The 18,656-nt window shown below is 40.4% G+C and overlaps 1 pseudogene; it reads left to right on the top strand.

Moving 5' to 3' along the window:
* Positions 1-16,688: 16,688 nt before the first annotated feature.
* On the top strand, positions 16,689-17,878 carry LOC136142938 (SH3 domain-binding protein 5 pseudogene; annotated as a pseudogene).
* The last annotated feature ends 778 nt before the right edge of the window (positions 17,879-18,656 follow it).

Here is an 18,656-nt window from a genome sequence, read left to right as displayed (position 1 = left end):
TTTGTTTTTTTTTTGTGGTACGCGGGCCTCTCACTGTTGTGGCCTCTCCCGTTGCGGAGTACAGGCTCTGGACGCACAGGCTCAGTGGCCATGGCTCACGGGCCCAGCCGCTCCGCGGCATGTGGGATCCTCCCGGACCGGGGCACGAACCCATGTCCCCTGCATCGGCAGGCGGACTCTCAATCACTGCACCACCAGGGAAGCCCGCTACAAAAGATTTTAATACTTGAAGAAGTAAGGGAAAGTGTTTACAGGAATTCTTTGTAAAGATTTTGCATGTGAAGTTGTAAATCAAATGAATGATATAGCAATAAATAATATTGTCACGTTAGCTTTTGAATAAAAAATATTTATATCATGACCACTTATTACAAAATGAAATATATTCCAGATGAATGAAGGTGGTTTTATGTATGTTTTTAAAACACTGGGAAAACATAGAGGAGAATAACTATATTAACTCTGTACTGAGAAATGTTCTATATGCATACAGCCAGTACAAGAAATCAAAACTAAATAGAGGGGAGACCTTCAGGATGGCGGAGGAGTAAGACATGGATGTCACCTTCCTCTCCACAAATACATCAGAAATACACCTACATGTGGAACTACTCCTACAGAACACCTACGGAACGCTGGCAAAAGACCTCAGACTTCCCAAAAGGCAAGAAACTCCCCACGTACCTAGGTAGGGCAAAAGAAAAAAGAAAAAACAGAGACAAAAGAATACGGACGGGACCTGCACCTCTGGGAGGGAGCTGTGAAGGAGAAAAGGTTTCCACACGCTAGGAAGCCCCTTCGTGGGTGGAGATGGTGTGTGGGGGGTGGCGGAGGGGGAAAGCTTTGGAGCTGTGGAGGAGAGCGTAGCAACGGGGGTGCAGAGGGCAAAGCAGAGAGATTCCTGCACAGAGGACCGGTGCAGACGAACACTCACGAGCCTGAGAGACTTCTCTGCTCACCCGCCTGGGCGGGCGGGGGCTGGGAGCTGAGGCTCGGGCTTCGGAAGTCGGATCCCAGGGAGAGGACTGGGGTTGGCTATGTGAACACAGCCTGAAGAGGGCTAGTGTGCCACAGCTAGCCAGGAGGGAGTCCGGGAAAGACTCTGGACCTGCCTAAGAGGCAAGAGACAACTGTTTGCAGATGCGCGAGGAGACGGGATTCAGAATACCGCCTAAACAAGCTCCAGAGACAGGCACGAACCGCAGCTATCAGCTGCTACTTTAACCCTGTCCTGTCTGAGCAAAGAACAGAAGCCCTCAGGGGACCTACACGCAGAGTTAGCAGAAGGAAAGAAATCATAAAGCTCAGATCAGAAATAAATGAAAAAGAAATGAAGGAAATGATAGCAAAGATGAATAAAACTAAAAGCTGGTTTTTTGAGAAGATAAACAAAATTGATAAACCATTAGCCAAACTCATCAAGAAAAACAGGGAGAAGACTCAAATTAACAGAGTTAGAAATGAAAAAGGATAAGTAAAAACTGACACTGCAGAAATACAAAGGACCATGAGAGATTACTAGAAGCAACTATATGCCAAAAAAATGGACAACCTCGAAGAAATGGACAAATTCCTAGAAATGCACAACCTTCTGAGACTGAACCAAGAAGAAATAGAAAATACAAGCAGACCAGTCACAAGCACTGAAATTGAAACTGTGATTAAAAATCTTTCAACAAACAAAAGCCCAGGACCAGATGGCTTCACAAGTGAATTCTATCAAACACTGGGAGAAGACCTAACACCTATCCTTCTCAAACTCTTCCAAAATATAGCAGAGGGAGGAACACTCCCAAACTCATTCCACGAGGCCACCATCACCCTGATATGAAAACCAGACAAAGATGTCACAAAGAAAGAAAGCTACAGGCCAATATCACTGATGAACATAGATGCAAAAATCCTCAACAAAATACTAGCAAACAGAATCCAGCAGCGCATTAAAAGGTTATACACCATGATCAAGTGGGGTTTAACACAGAAATGTAAGGATTCTTCAGTATATGCAAATCAATCAATGTGATAAACCATATTAAGAAATTGAAGGAGAAAGACCATATGATCACCTCAATAGATGCAGAAAAAGCTTTCAACAAAATTCAACACCCATTTATGATAAAAACCCTCCAGAAAATAGGCATAGAGGGAACTTACCTCAACATAATGCAGGCCATATATGACAAACCCACAAGGAACACCATTCTCAGAAGTGAAAAACTGAAACCATTTTGTCTAAGATTAGGAACAAGACAAGGCTGTCCACTTTACCACTATTATTCAACATAGTTTTGGAATTTTTAGCCACAGCAGTCAGAGAAGAAAAAGGAATCCAAATCAGGAAAGAAGAATTAAAGCTGTCACTGTTAGTAGATGACATGATATTATACATAGAGAATGCCAAAGATGCTACCAGAAAACTACTAGAGCTAATCAATGAATTTGGTAAAGCAGCAGGATACAAAATTAAGGCACAGAAATCTCTTGCATTCCTATACACTAATGATGAAAAATCTAAAAGAGAAATTAAGGAAACACTCCCATTTACCACTGCAACCAAAAGAAAAAAATGCCCAGGAAAAAACCTACCTAAGGAGACAAAAGACCTGTATGCAGAAAACTAAGACACTGATGAAAGAAATTAAAGATGATACAAACATTTTGTTTATGTTTTCCTTTAATGTGTAAAAGCTTTTATGTTTCATTAAGAACTTTATTTATGTTTTTATTTCCATTTCTCTAGGAGGTGGGTCAAAAAGAATCTTGCTGTGATTTATGTCATAGAGTGTTCTGCCTATGTTTTCCTCTAAGAGTTTTATAGTATCTGGCTTTACATTTAGGTCTTTAATTAATTTTGAGTTTATTTTTGTGTATGCTTTAAGGGAGTGTTCTAATTTCATTCTTTTACATGTAGCTGTCCAGTTTTCCCAGCACCACTTATTGAAGAGGCTGTCTTTTCTCCACTGTATATTTTTGCCTCCTTTATCAAAGATAAGGTGACCATAAGTGCTTGAGTTTATCTCTGGGCTTTCTATCCTGTTCCATTGATCTATATTTCTGTTTCTGTGCCAGTACCATACTGTCTTGATGACTGTAGCTTTGTAGTACAGTATGAAGTCAGGGAGCCTGATTCCTCCAGCTCCACTTTTCTTTCTTAATATTGCTTTGGCTATGCGGGGTCTTTTATGTTTCCATACAAATTGTGACATTTTTTGTTCTAGTTCTATGAAGAATGCCATTGGTAGTTTGATAGGGATTGTACTGAATCTGTAGATTGTTTTGGGTAGTAGAATCTTTTTCACAATGTTGATTCGTTCAATCCAAGAACATGGTATATCTCTCCATCTGTTTGTATCATCTTTAATTTCTTTCATCAGTGTCTTATAGTTTTATGCATAGAGGTCTTTTGTCTCCTTAGGTAGGTTTATTCCTAGGTATTTTATTCTTTTTGTTGCAGTGGTAAATGGGAATGTTTCCTTAACAAAAAGCCAACCCTCAGAATGGGAGAAAATATTTGCAAATGAAGCAACTGACAGAGGATTAATCTCCAAAATTTACAAGCAGCTCATGCAGTTCAATATTAAAAAAACAAACAACCTGATCCAAAAATGGGTAGAAGAGGGGCTTCCCTGGTGGTGCAGTGGTTAAGAATCTTTCTGGCAATGCAGGAGACATGGGTTAAAGCACTGGTCTGGGAAGATCCAACATGCTATGGAGCAACTAACCTCATGGGCCACAACTACTGAGCCTGTGCTCTAGAGCCCGTGAGCCACAACTACTGAGCCCATGTGCCACAGCTACTGAAGCCAGTGCACCTAGAGCCCATACTCTGCAACAAGGGAAACTACCCCAATGAGAAGCCTGTGCACAGCAACAAATAGTAACCCCCACTCACCACAACTAGAGAAAGCCTGAGGGCAGCAACAAAGACCCAATGAGGCCAAAAATAAATAAATAAATAAATTTATTTTTAAAAAACAAAAATGGACAGAATACCTAAATAGACATTTCTCCAAAGAAGATATACAGATTGCCAACAAACACATGAAAGGATGCTCAACATCGCTAATCATTGGAGAAATGCAAATCAAAACTACAATGAGGTATCACCTCACACTTGTCAGAACAGCCATCATTAAAAAATCTGCAAACAATAAATGCTGGAGAAGGTCTGGAGAAAACGGAACCCTCTTGCACTGTTGGTGAGAATGTAAATTGATACAGCCACTATGGAGAACAGTATGGAGGTTTCCTAAAAATCTAAAAATAGAGCTACCATATGACCAAGCAATCCCACTACTGGGCAAATACCCTGAGAAAACCATAATTCAAAAAGGGTCATGCACCACAATGTTCATTGTAGGTCTATTTACAATAGCCAGGACATGGAAGCAACCTAAGTGTCCACTGACAGATGAATGGATAAAGAAGAGGTGGCACACATATACAATGGAATATTACTCAGCCATAAAAAGAAATGAAATTGAGTTATGTATAGTGAGGAGGATGGACCTAGAATCTGTCATACGGAGTGAAGTAAGTCAGAAAGAAACAAACAAATACTGTATGCTAACACATATATATGAAATCTAAAAAAAAAAAAAAGGTCATGAAGAACATAAGGGCAGGACAGGAATAAAGATGCAGAGGTAGAGAATAGAGTTGAGGACACGGGGAGGGGGAAGGGTAATCTGGGACGAAGTGAGAGAGTGGCATGGACATGTATACACTACCAATTGTAAAATAGATAGCTAATGGGAAGCAGCCGCATAACACAGGGAGATCAGCTCTGTGCTTTGTGACCACCTAGAGAGGTGGGACTGGGTGGGTGTGAGGGAGGGAGATGCAAGAGGGGGAGATATGGGGATATATGTATATGTATAGCTGATTCACTTTGTTAGAAAGCAGAACCTAACACACTATTGTAAAGCAATTATACTCCAATACAGATGTTTAAAAAATATATTTAGGTATTACTTCATAAAAATATTGTATAAAGATATCATAATTATAAAAGGCACTGAACAAATTGGGCTAAACTTTTTTTTTTTTGCCGTACGTGGGCCTCTCACTGTTGTGGCCGCTGCCATTACGCAGCACAGGCTCCGGACGCGCAGGCTCAGCGGCCATGGCTCATGGGCCCAGGCGCTCCAGTAGGAGCACAGAGAGAGGACTGGCAGCGTGAAAACACCCTGAAGGGGTTAGTGCACCACAGCTAGCCGGGAGGGAGTCCAGGGAAAAGTCTGGACCTGCCAAAGAGGCAAGAGACTTTTTCTTCCCTCTTTGTTTCCTGGTGCGCAAGGAGAGGGGATTAAGAGTGCTGCTTAAAGGAGCTCCAGAGACGGGCGTGAGCCGTGGCTAAACAGCGTGGATCCCAGAGACCGGCGTGAGATGTTAAGGCTGCTGCTGCCACCACCAAGAAGCCTGTGAGCGAGCACAGGTCACTCTCCACAATACCCTTCCAGGGAGCCTGTGCAGCCAACCACTGTCAGTGTCCCAGGATCCAGGGACAACTTCCCCGGGAGAAAGCACCACACGCCTCAGGCTGGTGCAACGTCACGCTGGCCTCTGCCGCCGCAGGCTTGCCCTGCACTCCGTACCCCTCCCTACCCACGGCCTGAGTGAGCCAGAGCCCCCTAATCAGCAGCTCCTTTAACCCCATCCTGTCTGAGCAAAGAAGAGATGCGCTCCAGCGACCTACACGCAGAGGCAGGGCCAAATCCAAAGCTGAGCCCCAGGAGCTGTGTGAACAAAGAAGAGAAAGGGAAATCTTTCCCAGCAGCCTCAGGAGCAGCGGATTAAATCTCCACAATCAACTTGATGTACCCTGCATCTGTGGAATACCTGAATGGACAACAAATCATCCCAAATTGAGGAGGTGGACTTTGGGAGCAAGATAGATTATTTTTTCCCCTTTTCCTCTTTTTTTAGTGTGTATGTGTATGCTTCTGTGTGAGATATTCTCTGTATAGCTTTGCTTTCACCATTTGTCCTAGGGTTCAATCCATCTGTTTCTTTTTTATTTTACTTAAAATTGTTTTTATTATAACTATTTTTTTATTTTAATAACTTTATTTTATTTTACCTTACTTTATTTTAATGTCCTTTATCCTCTCTCTTTCTTTCTTTCTTTCTACTTTTTCTCCATTTTATTCTGAGCCGTGTGGATGAAAGGTTCTTGGTACTGCAGCCAGGAGTCAGGGCTGTGCCTCTGAGGTGGGAAAGAAAACTTCAGGACACTGGTCCAAAAGAGACCTCCCAGCTCCACATAATATCAAATGGCAAAAATCTCCCAGAGATCTCCAACTCAACACCAAGACCCAGCTTCACTCAACGACCAGCAAGCTACAGTGCTGGGCACCCTATGCCAAACAACTAGCAAGACAGGAACACAACCCCACCCATTAGCAGAGAGACTGTCTAAAATCATAATATGGCCAGAGACACCCCAAAACACACCACCAGACGTGGACCTGCCCACCAGAAAGACAAGATACAGCCTCATCCATCAGAACACAGGCACTAGTCCCCTCCACCAGGAAGCCTACACAACCCACTGAACCAACCTTAGCCACTGGGGACACACAACAAAAACAACGGAAACTATGAAACTACAGCCTGAGAAAAGGAGACCCCAAACACAGTAAGTTAAGCAAAATGAGAAGACAGAGAAAAACACAACAGATGAAGGAGCAAGGCAAAAACCCACCAGACCTAACAAATGAAGACGAAATAGGCAGTCTACCATAAACAGAATTCAGAATAGTGATAGTAAAGATGATCCAGAATCTTGGAAATAGAATAGAGAAAATGCAAAAAACATTTAACAAGGACCTAGAAGAACTAAAGGTGAAACAAGCAACGATGAAAAACACAATAAATGAAATTAAAATACTCTAAAGGGATCAATAGCATAATAACTGAGGCAGAAGAATGGATAAGTGACCTGGAAGATAAAGTAGTGGAAATAATTACTGCAGAGCAGAATAAAGAAAAAAGAATGAAAATAACTGAAGACAGTCTCAGAGACCTCTGGGACAACATTAAACGCACCAACATTCGAATTATAGGGGTTCCAGAAGAAGAAGAATAAAAGAAAGGGACTGAGAAAATATTTGAAGAGATTATAGTTGAAAACTTCCCTAATATGGGAAAGGAAACAGTTAATCAAGTCCAGGAAGCACAGAGAGTCCCATACAGGATAAATCCAAGGAGAAATATGCCAAGACACATATTAATCAATCTGTCAAAAATTAAATACAAAGAAAACATATTAAAAGCAGCAAGGGAAAAACAACAAATAACACATAAGGGAATCCCCATAAGGTTAAGAGCTGATCTTTCAGCAGAAACTCTGCAAGCCAAAAGGGACTGGCAGGACATATTTAAAGTGATGAAGGAGAAAAACCTGCAACCAAGATTACTCTAACCATCAAGGAACTCATTCAGATTTGATGGAGAAATTAAAACCTTTACAGAAAAGCAAAAGCTGAGAGAGTTCAGCACCACCAAACCAGCTTTACAACAAATGCTAAAGGATCTTCTCTAGGCAAGAAACACAAGAGAAGAAAAAGACCTACAAAAACAAACCCAAAACAATTAAGAAAATGGTAAGAGGAACATACATATCGATAATTACCTTAAATGTAAATGGATTAAATGCTCCCACCAAAAGACACAGACTGGCTGAATGGATACAAAAACAAAACCCATATATGCTGTCTACAAGAGACCCACTTCAGACCTAGAGACACATACAGACTGAAAGTGAGGGGATGGAAAAAGATATTCCATGCAAATGGAAACCAAAAGAAAGCTGGAGTAGCAATTCTCACATCAGAGAAAATAGACTTTAAAACAAAGACTATTACAAGAGACAAAGAAGGACACTAGATAATGAGCAAGGGATTGATCCAAGAGGAAGATATAACAGTTGTAAATATTTATGCACCCAACACAGGAGCACCTTAATACATAAGGCAACTACTAACAGCCATAAAATGGGAAATCAACAGTAACACATTCATAGTAGGGGACTTTAACACCCCACTTTCACCAATGGACAGATCATCCAAAATGAAAATAAATAAAGAAACACAAGCTTTAAATGATACATTAAACAAGATGGACTTGATTGATATTTATAGGACATTCAATCCAAAAATAACAGAATACACATTTTTCTCAAGTGCTCATGGAACATTCTCCAGGATAGATCATATCTTGGGTCTCAAATAAAGCCTTGGTAAATTTAAGAAAATTGAAATTGTATAAGTATCTTTTCTGACCACAACACTATGAAACTAGATATCAATTACAGGAAAAGATCTGTAACAAATACGAACACATGGAGGCCAAACAATAGACTACTTAATAACGAAGTGATCACTGAAGAAATCAAAGCGGAAATCAAAAAATACCTAGAAACAAATGACAATGGAGACACGATGACCCAAAACCTATGGGAGGCAGCAAAAGCAGTTATAAGAGGGAAGTTTATAGCAATACAATCCTACCTTAAGAAACAGGAAACATCTCGAATAAACAAGCTAACCTTGCACCTAAAGCAATTAGAGAAAGAAGAACAAAAACCCACAAAGTTAGCAAAAGGAAAGAAATCATAAAGGTCAGATGAGAAATAAATGAAAAAAGAAATGAAGGAAATGATAGCAAAGATCAATAAAACTAAAAGCTGGTTCTTTGAGAAGATAAACAAAATTGATAAACCATTAGCCAGACTCATCAAGAAAAAAAGGGAGAAGACTCAAATCAATAGAATTAGAAATGAAAAAAGAAGTAACAACTGACACTGCAGAAATACAAAAGATCATGAGAGATTACTACAAGCAACTCTATGCCAATAAAATGGACAACCTGGATGATATGGACAAATTCTTAGAAATGCACAACCTGCCAAGACTGAATCAGGAAGAAATAGAAAATATGAACAGACGAATCACAAGCACTGAAATTGAAACTGTGATTAAAAATCTTCCAACAAACAAAAGCCCAGGACCAGATGGCTTCACAGGCGAATTCTATCAAACATTTAGAGAAGAGCTAACACCTATCCTTGTGAAACTCTTCCAAAATATAGCAGAGGGAGGAACATTCCAAAACTCATTCAACGAGGCCACCATCACCCTGATACCAAAACCAGACAAGGATATCACAAAGAAAGAAAACTACAGGCCAATATCACTGATGAACATAGATGCAAAAATCCTCAACCAAATGCTCACAAACAGAATCCTACAGCACATTAAAAGGATCATACACCATGATCAAGTGTGGTTTTTGGCAGTAATGCAAGTATTCTTCAACATATGCAAATCATCAATATGATATACCATATTAACAAACTGAAGGAGAAAAACAATGTGGTCATCTCAATAGATGCAGAGAAAGCTTTCAACAAAATTCAACACCCATTTATGATAAAAATTCCTCCAGAATGTAGGCATAGAGGGAACTTTCCTCAACATAATAAAGGCCATATATGACAAACCCAGAGCCAACATCATCCTCAATGGTGAAAAACTGAAAGCATTTCCACTAAGAGCAGGAACAAGACAAGGTTGCCCACTCTCATCTCTCATATTCAACATAGTTTTTGAAGTTTTAGCCACAGCAATCGGAGAAGAAAAGGAAATAAAAGGAATCCAAATTGGAAAAGAAGAAGTAATGCTGTCACTGTTTGCAGATGACATGATATTCTACATAGAGAATCCTAAAGATGCTACCAGAAAACTACTGGAGCTAATCAATGAATTTGGTAAAGTAGCAGGATACAAAATTAATGCACAGAAATCTCTGACAGTCCTATACACTAATGATGAAAAATCTGAAAGTGAAATCAAGAAAACACTCTCATTAACCACTGCAACAAAAAGAAAAAAATATCTAGGAATAAACTTACCTAAGGAGAAAAAAGACCTGTATGCAGAAAATTATAAGACACTGATGAAAGAAATTAAAGATGATACAAATAAATGGAGAGATATACCGTGTTCTTGGATTGGAAGAATCAACATTGTGAAAATGACTCTACTACCCAAAGCAATCTATAGATTCAATGCAATCCCTATCAAACTACCACTGGCACATTTCACAGAACTGGAACAAAAAATTTAACAATTTGTATGGAAACACAAAAGTCCCCGAATAGCCAAAGCAACCTGGAGAACGAAAAACGGAGCTGGAGGAATCAGGCTCCCTGGCTTCAGACTATACAACAGAGCTACAGTAATCAAGACAGTATGGTACTGGCACAAAAACAGAAAGATAGATCAATGGAACAGGATAGAAAGCACAGAGATAAACCCATACACATATGGTCACCTTATCTTTGATAAAGGTGGCAGGAATGTACAGTGGAGAAAGGACAGCCTCTTCAATAAGTGGTGCTGGAAAGACTGGACAGCTACATATAAAACTATGAGATTAAATCACTCCCTAACATCATACACCAAAATAAGCTCAAAATGGATTAAAGACCTACATGTAAGGCCAGAAACTATCAAACTCTTAGAGGAAAACATAGGCAGAACACTCTATGACATAAATCACAGCAAGATCCTTTTTGACCCACCTCCTAGAGAAATGGATATAAAAACAAAAATAAACAAATGAGACTGAATGAAACTTAATAGTTTCTGCACAGCAAAGGAAACCATAAATAAGACCAAAAGACAACACTCAGATTGGGAGAAAATATTTGCAAATGAAGCAACTGACAAAGGATTAATCTACAAAATTTATAAGCAGCTCATGCAGCTCAATAACAAAAAAAAAACAAACAACCCAATCCAAAATGGGCAGGAGACCTAAATAGATATTTCTCCAAAGAAGATATACATACTGCCAACAAACACATGAAAGAATGCTCAACATCATTAATCATTAGAGAAATGCAAATCAAAACTACAATGAGATATCATCTCACACCAGTCAGAATGGCCATCATCAAAAAATCTACAAACAATAAATGCTGGAGAGGGTGTGGAGAAAAGGGAACACTCTTGCATTGCTGGTGGGAATGTGAATTGGTTCAGCCACTATGGAGAACAGTATAGAGGTTCCTTTAAAAACTACAAATAGAACTACCATATGACCCAGCAATCCCACTACTGTGCATATACCCTGAGAAAACCAAAATTCAAAAAGAGTCATGTACCAAAATGTTCATTGCAGCTCTATTTACAATAGCCCGGAGATGGAAACAACCTAAGTGCCCATCATCAGATGAATGGATAAAGAAGATGTGGCACATATATACAATGGAATATTACTCAGCCATAAAAAGAAATGAAATTGAGCCATTTGTAATGAGGTGGATAGACCTAGAGTCTCTCATACAGAGTGAAGTAAGTCAGAAAGAGAAAGACAAATACTGTATGCTAACACATATATACGGAATCTAAGGGGAAAAAAAAAGGTCATGAAGAACCTAGGGGTAAGACGGGAATAAAGACACAGACCTACTAGAGCATGGACTTGAGGATACGGGGAGGGGAAGGGTAACCTGTGACAAAGTGAGAGAGAGGCATGGACATATATACACTACCAAACATAAGGTAGATAGCTAGTGGGAAGCAGCCGCATAGCACAGGAAGATCAGCTCGGTGCCTTGTGACCACCTAGAGGGGTGGGATAGGGAGGGTGGGAGGGAAGGAGACGCAAGAGGGAAGAGATATGGGAACCTATGTATATGTATAAGTGATTCATTTTGTTATAAAGCAGAAACTAACACACCATTGTAGAGCAATTATACCCCAATAAAGATGTTAAAAAATATATACTTCTTATTGTGGGATAGCATCAAAAGTTTGAAAACTACTGGTCTAGTGGCTGAGTTGGAAAGTGGCATGGCCAACTAAGTACCTAGACCAGGCTTTCTGCTGAAAACAAGCTAAAATGCTGGATAAAATGCATCGATGCTCTGGTACAAATGTAAAGAATATTTAGACTGAACAGTAATTGGAAACCCAGTGAGTTCATTTTAAGAAGTTTTTGGCAGGAATCAAGATGGCGGAGCAGAAGGACGTGGAGCTCACCTCCTCCCACAAACACATCAAAAATATATCTACGTGTAGAGCAATTCTCACAGAAATCTGGAACCTGGCAGAAGAATTCTCATATTGTACAAACAAAGCTGCAAGAAAGGTCTCCATGTAAACGGGTAGAATAGAAAAAAAAAAAAGGTATTGGGTTGGGATCTGTAACCCTGGGTGGGATCTGTAAGGAAGAGGTCTGCATGGGTAGACCTTCGCCCTGGGGATAGAGCAGTTTGAGACACAATGTGGGCATTCCAGTCCTGGTGTCCTGTGCAGAGCAAACAAGCCCTCTTGCCTGCTGGGAAATCTGCTGAGACAGCAAGGCTGCAGAAGCTTACACTATTTGTGAGGAGTGTGCACGTGCTGGCTTGCCAACAACCAGGGCAGAGAGAGCCATGCACTGGCGACTGCCACTTCACCACACCTTCCAACCAAAGAAGCAAACACCCCAGTCCTGCTCACTGCACAATACGGCCCAGCAGAAGATCTGGGCAAAGACTCCATCTAGCTATGCAGAAAAAGAACAGGGCATCTGAGGCATGATCTGGGTGGAGCTGTGGAAGCCATTGTCAGTGCATGCATGGGGTGGCGCCACAAGAGGCTGCAGATGCTAAGGGCTGAATTTCAGGCAGACAGGCCCTAGGAGAGGATTCAATCTCGCTATGGAAAGACAACCTGAAGTGCCTGGGGCGTGGTGCCTGTGGAGCAGCGATGGCCATTGTCAGCGTGCTCAGGAATATACAGCAGTTCAGTTCACCCCAGCTCTGCCCACTCCACACTGTAGCTGAGCGCTAGATCTGGGGCAGACAGGTCCTGGGAGAAGACTGCCACAGAGGCAGCAAGCAGCACAGCCACCTCAATTTCTACAGCCAAGACACCCCAACCCCAAGCCCCAGCTTACTTCACACCATAGCTGTGTACTAGATCTGGGACAAACACAGCAGAGAAAGGGATGCAACTTTGGGCTGCTATTAAATGGAACTGCAGATGCCTTCACAGGTGCTGCATAGCTCCTCTGTGACCACACAGGCCTCACTTTCTTCAGAAATCACCTATTTTGGGGCAGGGCAAGCACTCAAGGGCAATGGAGCCTGACTGAACCTGACCCTCAGGGCTTCTGCTCCAACAACTGGGGAACAGGCCCTACCCCTGACAAGGCAAGGATAGCCACAGAGCAAAGAGGAAGCCCCACCCAACTCTAGACACCACAACACCAATCACAGCCCTATCAAGGGGATAACAGCCAGCACACCCTGAGGAAAGGTGTGGCTGGCAGCCATACCAAAACCAGCCCTTGTACCAAAAACACTGTACACTCACAGTCTACACAGGGATGCGCCCACATAAAAACACCCCTTCAAGACCACAGTAGATAACTCTGTTTCTCCTAAAATGAAAAGACAGAGGATCTACTTCCAATTACAAGAACAAATAATGAAACAGACCTCACCAATCTACTAGAACCCGAGTTGAAAAACAAAATCAGCAAACTTCTAACCATGTTTATCAAGAACAATTTTCCAAATAAGTAAAATTAAACGTTTAAAAATAAAGTTAGAAAAAGATCAATATATCTGTATTAAACAAAAGCAGTTAACAAAAATAAGAACAGAAATTAATGATATACGAAAATAAAGAGATCAACAAAGCCAAATTTTTAAATATAGCAATAACATTTAGAAACCTCTGGCAGTCTAATGGAGAAAAAAAAAGGGAGTACAGAGACACACAAAAAAAACTTAGTAATTACATTAGTAATTACATCATGGACTGAAGTATAGGTAGAGAGTTCACAATTACCAAGTGGTTATACAATTGCAATGAAAGGCAAATACAGTCCACCTAATGGGAGAAGATGATGCAGTATATGTATCTAAAAAGGATTCATTATCCATGACAGATAAAGTATCAATATTTCTACAAATCTATAAAATAAATATAAACAATCTAATTGAGATAAAAGGTCAAAAGACTTGAACAGGCATTTCAGGAATAGGGAAAAGAAATGGACAATAAAGTTCTATGAATAGATGCATACACTTATTAAATAACCTGGAAAGTGTATATTGAAATCATACCATTTCACACCCACCAGTTAGGCAAATATGAAAAATCTGACATTGCTATTGAGTTGTGAGGATGTAGAATTTCTACAACTCTAATGTAGTGCTTGTGGGAGTATAAATTATTAGAACCATTTTGGAAAAAATGATATTTAACATTTTCTAGTAAAGTTGATGATGCATATATCTTTTTATGTAACAATTCCACTTGTAGATATAGACGTTAGAGATGCCCTCACATATAAAGACAATGTGGCATGCAGAAGAACGTGCATAGCAGTGATGTTAGAAACAAAACACTGGAGACATCCAAATTTACATCAACACTGATAAATAAATTCAAATGTATTCATACAATGGAAAACAACATAGCGGTGAAATTGAAAGACCTACAGATGTATGTCTCAATGTGGGTGAATCTCATAAAGTTGAATGAACAAAGTGAGTTACAGAAGAATACATATAGTCTGATCCTATTTCTACAATTTACATACATGAAAAAGAGTATAATGTTTTGGGATACATATTCACATGGCAAAATTAAAATAAAAATCAAAGAAATTATGAATAATATTTAGAACAGCCATTACCTCTGAGAGGATAGGAGAGAGAGGAGTATGATCAAAGGGTACACAAAGGGATTCAAAGGTACTCATAATTTGGTATATTGTATGCTGCGTGTTGGGTAAGCAGTGCTCTTTTTAGAATTTTTTTCATAAATTATAAGTAATAAAATGTTTCACACTAAAATACAAATAAAGCATTATAAAATATATTATCTGAAATTGTCCAGAGTTCACTTCAAATTTCTTAATGTTTCGTAGATGTTGTTTGCTAGCAAGTCCATATTAAAGGAATACCGGAAAATTAAGAGATTATTGTATGAGGTGATTCTAAAGTGACCTTGATTCACCCTCCTTCAGCTAATATGTTCATCTGTTAGGCTTGTTCAATAAGATATGTCTGTAATTACCATGCATGAGTTGTTGCTTCCAAGTGGAAAAGGAAGATGACACTGGCAACACTGTGTTCTATACAAGTAGCCATCTACATGCTTTTTCCTTTTCATTCTGACCTAAAATGGAAATTTTGAGATAAATTTTCTTTTTGATTAAGGATAAAATGTTATTGTCACAAAGTAACTGAACCAGAACTAAGGATCCATCCATAGAGATGTTAAGTAAAAGCTATATTTATTTGATATGCTCATGTTTTCTCTGTATATTTCAAGGCACTTCTAAATAACTTCACTAATAATTACCACCCATTTTTAAGAACCATTTACTTTTCCCCAGTGAGCTGAAATCAAGTTTGAAAAAGATATCATGCAAGAAAAAAATCCCCTAGAAGCTGTTCCTGAAAATTAACTTTGGTTATTCTGAGATCCTTTGGGATACTAAATTGCAACAATAAGCTCTAAAAGTATTGTTGCTTTTAGAGCAACAATTTAGCAACCTCTAAATTCCCCCTAATATACCTGAGATTAAATCAAATGAATCATGCTTTCCCTGATATTTACATTATTTTAGTAAGGTTAATCTTTAAGTAGACAAGAATTAGTGATTTTTGTTGCTTCTATCATTTCTGTGAAATAATAATTTTCAGAGCTCGAAGATGGGCCTTGCCATTTACAAAATCCTATCTGATTTAATAGAATGATATTTCTAATATTGCTATTTCTAACATTGATTTCTACACAGAATAAAATAAAGTGGCTTTCTTCTGAAAAACTCCAAATATCAAATAAGTCCAATTTCCAATCTGTTATAAATTTGAAACTAATTTATCAGGAAACAAGAAGTCAGATTGTAATGTAGTGAGGTAAAGAAAAGAAATTACTAATATGAGCAAATTAGATAAAGAAGGTATTCATATACTTCAAGACTCTTGCCATCTTCTAATCAGGCTATGGAAGAATTTCATATATCTCTTGGGCAGTGCTTTCTCCCTGATATTGATAATTTTGTCTCACACCCCATCTGCATCATCTTATTAGTTCATTCAGCATGTGTAGGGACATAAACATCATGTATATCTTACAGCTTGTCAATGTATCATGTTGACATTAAAAATCAATCTTTGGGGATAGAGATTAGAATAGTTATTTGTCTGCATGGTGGTAGAGGGTAGCAGGGCAAAGGTACTGACTGGAAATATTTGTGAGGGACCTTTTTGGGTGTAATGGAAATGTTCTTTATTTGGTCTGAGAGTAAGGCATATATATTTGTAAATATTAATTGATCTGTACACTTAAGATTTGTGTATTTCTCTACATAAATTTACCAGTAATGGTAAATTACAGTATTAGCAAAAGAAAAAAATATATAAATTAGGATATCTTGATTCATGGTTTCCCTTCAGATTTAGAATATAATCCAAATATTTTATGGCTTGTGAAGTTCTACGTAATCTCGTTCTTATATGTCTGTCCATCTTCCTTTCCTGACTCTCTTGTTTTGCTTACTTTTTTTTGGCCCTGTGGTTCTTGCTGTTCTTTAAAACTACACAAGCCAGCAGTGCCTCCTGATAGCGCCGGGTGGGGCGGAGCCCGCGGCCACCACTCCCCGTGGTCCCTCCAAAGCGGGACTCGTACTCTGAGGAAGAGAAGGAAGGGATGGAGCTGGGGCAGGAGGAGGAGGAAGGTGGACCCCCGGATCCAGGGAGAACTAATGACATTCAATCAATCCACAGATGATATCAACAGATGCGAAACTGAACTTGAGGACATCTGTCATAAGTTCTGCTCTGTTCTGATAGAAGCGACGGTGAAACCGGACAAGCTGGTGAAGAAAACTTGCAAAGCCGTGGAAGATCCGAAGCCCTACTGGGAGGTGCGGAGGGCGGCGAGGCTGGCTCAGCTGGAAGCTCTGAGAACCACGCAGGACCTCCTGAGCCGCCACGGAGACTATCCCCGTGGCCGAGCAGTGCCTGCTGGAGGATGGCAAGCGGCAGTTCGACTCGGCCTCGCAGGAGATGCTGAATCAGCCACGCAGAGGGTCATGGAGGCGGAGCTGACCAAGACTGCACAAGGAGCCTGCGACCAGGTACAACACGGCCATGGACCGCATGTGGCAGCTGGAGGACAAACTCGGGAAGATAGTGGACGACCTGTAGGCCAAGCTGTCATGGTGAAGGGCGAATACAAGATGGCCCTGAGGAACCTGGAGACGATCTCGGACACGATGCACGAGCAGCAGCATGCCAGTGCGACTAGGGCCTCGCAGCCGCGGCGTCAGGGCCAAAGGTGGCAGCGCGACCACAGAGAACATGTCGGGGCGCAAGCCCGAGCTGGATGCCATTTCTGTGGCCTCCGAGGCTTCTCAAGATGACAAATGTAGCACCTCTGTGTCTGAAAATGACTCGGAAACCCAGTCTGTGTCCAGCTTCAGCTCAGGACCCAGTCTGAGATACCCGACCACTGACCAGATCCCCACGGCTGTGAGGTCCGGCAGCCTGGACCTGCCCGGCCCCGTGTCCATCAGAGTTCGTGATGATGTTCCCAGTGCTGGGCGAATGCAGCAGGACCTCTTTCCCCAAGTGTGAGGTAGAGTGAGATGACAGGGCAAAAGGGGCAGGGAATAAAATGAGTGACAAAGCCAACAACCGGGATATCAGCGAGCAGTGCCATGGCAAGATCCAAAGCAGCCCCTCCCCGAGAGGGCAGTGCCTTGGAGGATGAAATGCATGGGGCAACTGTCCCTCCAGTGCTCAAAGGGCAGAGACAGTATCATCCCTGACATAAAAATGGTGCATATCGGCTGATCCATCACAGCTCTGGCCCAAGTGCATATTAATATTTATACATGAAACTGTATGGAAAACATTGTGCCTCTTATCACTTAATATGTATGTAAGTCCCCTACATACCAACCAGTTCCCTTCCAAGAGCACAGTTTGTAAATCCAATTTGTTCATAAGTCCGATAAAGTTAGCCTAGGTACCCAACTAACACAATTGGCTATGTAGTACTGTACTGTAATAGATTTAGACTTTTCACACAAATAATACATAAAAAACAAACACAAAAAATAAAGAGAACATTTTTAATCTTTACACTACAGTATCTTGAAAAGTACAGTACAGTACCAGCTATATCACCGCTGCTTTTACGCTTGCTTCCAGACATCCTGGGCTTGAAATAAAGATATTGTACTACTGTACTCTATACAGTACTGTAAAGTACACAAAACCGCAACCACTTGTAGAGGATGCATGCACATGACAATGTACGCCAGACACGTGAACTAACTTAGGTGACTGGACATGCGAACGCACATTCTCATCTTTGAAAGTTCGCAACTTGAAGGATCATATGTAGGGGACTTACTGTATGCCAAATCTTAAGCATTTCCTCTAAACTGCACTAATGAAGTTTCAGTGACATTGAGAGCTATGAGACACTGATGAAAGAAATAGAAGATGACACAAACAGATAGCAAGATATAACTCGTTCTTGGATTGGAAGAATCAATATTGTTAAAATGAGTATACTACCCAAGGCAATCTACAGATTCAATGCAATGCCTATCAAATTACCATT

This window comes from Phocoena phocoena, chromosome X, assembly GCF_963924675.1.
Source record: "Phocoena phocoena chromosome X, mPhoPho1.1, whole genome shotgun sequence".
NCBI lineage: Eukaryota > Metazoa > Chordata > Mammalia > Artiodactyla > Phocoenidae > Phocoena > Phocoena phocoena.
The sequence above is the reverse complement of the archived record's forward strand: the minus strand, read 5'-3'. Positions and strand labels throughout refer to the sequence as shown.